The 4,615-nt window shown below is 42.9% G+C and overlaps 1 non-coding gene across 1 annotated transcript; it reads right to left on the bottom strand.

Annotated features, from left to right (window-relative positions):
• Positions 1-633: 633 nt before the first annotated feature.
• Positions 634-740, bottom strand: LOC141715718 (small nucleolar RNA R71). The gene has a single exon (XR_012572470.1). It is a non-coding gene; the product is annotated as a small nucleolar RNA R71 (small nucleolar RNA).
• Positions 741-4,615: the final 3,875 nt, after the last annotated feature.

Here is a 4,615-nt window from a genome sequence, read left to right as displayed (position 1 = left end):
TTTGTTAAGTTTATGTACTTACCATCATTGGTCATTAGGACTCAGTGATTAGGACGTAGTAGTTACTTACTCTTTTCGGTTGTGTTTCAGGTACTTTAGCAAGCGTTTATGCAAACTCGTTCTCGTGCTCGCAAGAGGACCTTAGATACAGCTGAGGAGAAAGACGAAGTTCTTGATACTCCGGAGAAGTTAGATTTTGAGGATTCGGATTCAGGATCTGAGCAGAAAGAACCAGTAAACATGGGAGATCGTATTGTTCAAGCTGATCCAGCTCTTATGGATTTTTCTCGGCCTAAAATTGATGATATTCAGTCAAGCATCCTTCATCCAGCTATTCAAGCTAACACATTTGAAATCAAGTCGGGCACTATCCAGATGGTGCAGAATTCTGTTTCTTTTGGAGGAGCGGCAACTGAAGACCCCAACATGCACATAAGGAATTTTGTCGAGATCTGCAACACTTTTAAGTATAATGGTGTGACTGATGAGGCTATCAAGTTGAGGCTTTTCCCATTCTCACTGAGGGATAAGGCTAAAGACTGGTTACATTCTGAACCAGCTGGGTCCATCACTACGTGGCAAGATCTTGCGCAAAAGTTTCTGGTGAAGTTTTATCCAATGGCAAAGACTGCTGCTATGAGGAGTGCTCTTACTCAGTTTGCGCAGCAACCTACAGAATCTATGTGCGAGGCTTGGGAACGCTACAAGGAAATGTTGAGAAAATGTCCACATCATGGAATGCTAGATTGGATGGTAATCACTGGTTTTTATAATGGTTTGGGGGCCCAATCTCGGCCCATGCTTGATGCAGCAGCTGGAGGCGCCTTATGGGCTAAAAGCTATACTGAGGCGTATAATCTTATAGAGACAATGGCTGCAAACGAGCATCAAAACCCAACTCAGAGGATGACGTCAGGCAAGGTCGCAGGTATTCTGGAAGTTGATGCAGCCACCGCTATTGCAGCCCAGCTCCAAGCGCTATCAATGAAGGTTGATTCTTTGGCTACGTATAGAGTTAATCAAATAGCTATGGTTTGTGAGCTTTGTGCAGGTTCTCATGCTACGGATCAGTGTTCTCTTGTCAACGAATCTGTTCAGTATGTGAATAATTATCAGCGACAACAGCAGCCTGTGCCAGCGACCTATCATCCTAACAACAGAAATCATCCAAATTTCGGCTGGGGGAATAATCAGAATGCTATTCAGCCACCATATCAGCAAGGAGTGAGTAAACAGTTTAACCCACCTGGATTCCAGCAACCACAACAGTATGCTACAAGGCAATCATATCCTCAACAGGGAAGTGCAGCTGCACCTACTAGTGCTGATTTTGAGGAACATAAGCTGTTGTGCAAGAGTCAGGTGGTTTCTATCAAGACCTTGGAAAATCAAATCGGTCAATTAGCCAATGCAGTGCTCAATCATCAACCTGGCACTCTTCCCAGTGACACGGAAGTACCAGGCAGGAAGGAAGCTAAAGAGCAAGTCAAGGCTATTACCTTAAGGTCTGGAAAAGTAGCTGATGCTGAAAAGGCAAAAGAAGTCGAAGCTGAAGTTAGAGATGAAGAATCTAAGCAAAAGGAGAAAGTGGCGGAACCAAAGAAGACTACTGTTGAACACACTCTGCCTGAGGCTAATACAGGGGAGAAACAGCTCTATTCTCCACCACCTTTTCCTAAGAGATTGCAGCAACAAAAGCTGGATAGACAGTTCGGGAAGTTTCTCGAGGTGTTCAAGAAACTTCACATCAATATACCTTTCGCTGAGGCTCTGGAACAAATGCCTAGTTATGCGAAGTTTATGAAGACTATTCTTTCAAGGAAGGTGAAACTGGATGACCTTGAAACCGTTGCTCTCACGGAAGAATGCAGCGCTGTTCTGCAGCAAAAGTTACCACCAAAACTGAAAGATCCAGGAAGCTTCACCATTCCTTGCACCATTGGCAATCTAACTTTTGATAAGTGCCTTTGTGATTTGGGAGCAAGCATTAATCTGATGCCCTTGTCGATCTTTAAAAAGCTGGATCTGCCTGATCCAAAACCCACATACATGTCGCTACAATTGGTGGACCGTTCCATTACTTACCCAAGGGGCATAGTTGAGGATGTGCTCGTCAAGGTGGATAAGCTCTTCTTTCCTGCAGATTTTGTTATTCTGGATTTTGAGGAAGATAAGAAGATTCCCATAATCTTGGGGAGGCCTTTCTTGGCTACTGGCCGTACCTTGATAGATGTGCAAAAAGGGGAACTTACTATGCGGGTCCAAGATCAGGATGTGACCTTCAACGTATTCAAGGCAATGAAATTCCCTACAGAAGATGAGGAGTGTTTAAAAGTAGATATGATTGATTCCGCAGTTACTTCGGAACTCGATCACATGCTAATGTCTGATGCATTGGAAAAGGCTTTAGTGGGGGATTTTGACAGCGATGATGAAGATAGCAACGAGCAATTACAATATCTGAACGCTTCTCCATGGAAGCGAAAGCTCGACATACCATTTGAATCTCTTGGTACTTCTGACCTTAAGAATGCTGAAGGGAAGCTCAAACCATCAATAGAGGAAGCACCTACCTTGGAGCTCAAACCATTACCTGAACACTTGAGGTATGCTTTTTTAGGTGATTCATCTACGTTACCTGTTATTATTTCAGCTGACCTTTTAGGTAGTGTAGAAGACAAGCTCTTAAGGATTTTGAGAGAATTCAAATCGGCTATAGGATGGACCATAGCAGACATCAAGGGGATAAGTCCTTCATATTGTATGCATAAAATTCTGTTAGAGGAAGGTAGTAAGCCAACTGTGGAACAGCAGCGAAGACTGAACCCGATCATGAAGGAGGTGATGAAGAAAGAAATTCTGAAATGGCTAGATGCAGGCATCATTTATCCTATTTTTGACAGCTCGTGGGTGAGCCCCGTGCAATGTGTACCTAAGAAAGCAGGTATCACTGTGGTCACAAATGAAAAGAATGAGCTCATCCCTACTCGAACAGTTACAGGATGGAGAGTATGCATGGATTATAGAAAATTGAACAAAGCCACAAGGAAGGATCACTTCCCTCTCCCATTCATTGATCAAATGCTTGACAGATTGGCGGGACATGAGTATTTTTGTCTTCTGGATGGTTATTCCGGGTATAATCAGATTTGTATTGCACTAGAGGATCAGGAAAAGACTACCTTCACTTGTTCATTTGGCATATTTTCTTTTCGTAGAGTTTCGTTTGGGTTATGTGGCGCTCCGGCCACCTTTCAGAGATGTATGATGGCTATATTCTCTGACATGATTGGAAATAACGTCGAAGTGTTCATGGATGACTTCTCCGTCTTTGAACACTCATATGATGAATGTTTGAATAATTTGCACGCTGTACTCAAAAGATGCGTGGAAACTAATTTGGTGCTTAATTGGGAGAAATGTCATTTTATGGTGTGTGAAGGCATTATCCTTGGGCATAAGGTCTCTAGCAAAGGTCTAGAGGTGGACAAGGCCAAGGTGGGAGTCATTGAAAATCTTCCCCCACCTAATTCGGTGAAAGGAATCCGTAGTTTTCTCAGGTCATGCGGGTTTTTATCGGCGATTCATCAAGGACTTTTCAAAGATATCTAAGTCGTTGTGCAATTTACTTTAGAAAGATGTGCCTTTCAAATTTGATGATGAATGTTTGGCAGCATTCGAGACTCTCAAGGAGAGTTTGATCACGGCACCAGTTATTACAGCCCCAGATTGGACAGAACCGTTTGAGATGATGTGTGATGCGAGTGACTATGCGGTAGGTGCAGTTCTGGGACAGTGCAAGAAAAATCTCTTCCATGTGGTCTACTATGCGAGTAAGACTTTAAATGGGGCCCAATTGAACTACACCACTACTGAGAAGGAGCTTTTGGCTATAGTCTTTGGCTTTGAGAAATTTCGATCTTATCTGCTTGGTACGAAAGTAACAGTATTCACTGATCATGCAGCTATTCGCTATCTGGTTTCTAAGAAGGATTCGAAGCCGAGACTCATTTGTTGGGTGCTTTTACTTCAGGAATTTGAGTTAGAGATCAAAGATAGAAAAGGTACCGAGAATCAAGTAGCTGACCATCTCTCTAGGTTGGAGAATCCCGATTCTACTTCACAAGATAGGACGTTAATCAATGAATCTTTTCCTGGATGAGCAGTTGTATGCAATTCAGGAGGAAGAACCATGGTTTGCAGATATTGTAAACTATCTTGTCAGCAATATAATGCCGCTTAATTTGACATCCACTCAAAAGAAGAAGTTTCTGCATGAGGTGAAGTGGTATATGTGGGATGAACCATATTTGTTTAGACAGGGAGCTGATCAGATCATCAGGAGATGTATCCCGTTCTGTGAGACGGAGGGGATATTACGAGACTGCCATTCCATGGTTTATGGTGGACACTATGGAGGTGAGAAGACGGCAGCTCGTATTCTGCAAGCAGGTTTTTTCTGGCCTACTTTGTTCAAAGATGCTCATCAGTTTGTTTTAAGGTGTGATCGTTGCCAAAGAGTGGGAAATTTGTCAAGGAAGGATGAGATGCCATTAAATGTGATGCTTGAAGTCGAGGTCTTTGATGTATGGGGAATCGATTTCATGGGGCCTTT

The sequence above is a fragment of the Apium graveolens genome, chromosome 3, assembly GCF_009905375.1.
Source record: "Apium graveolens cultivar Ventura chromosome 3, ASM990537v1, whole genome shotgun sequence".
In the NCBI taxonomy this organism is placed as follows: Eukaryota; Viridiplantae; Streptophyta; class Magnoliopsida; order Apiales; family Apiaceae; genus Apium; species Apium graveolens.
The sequence above is the reverse complement of the archived record's forward strand: the minus strand, read 5'-3'. Positions and strand labels throughout refer to the sequence as shown.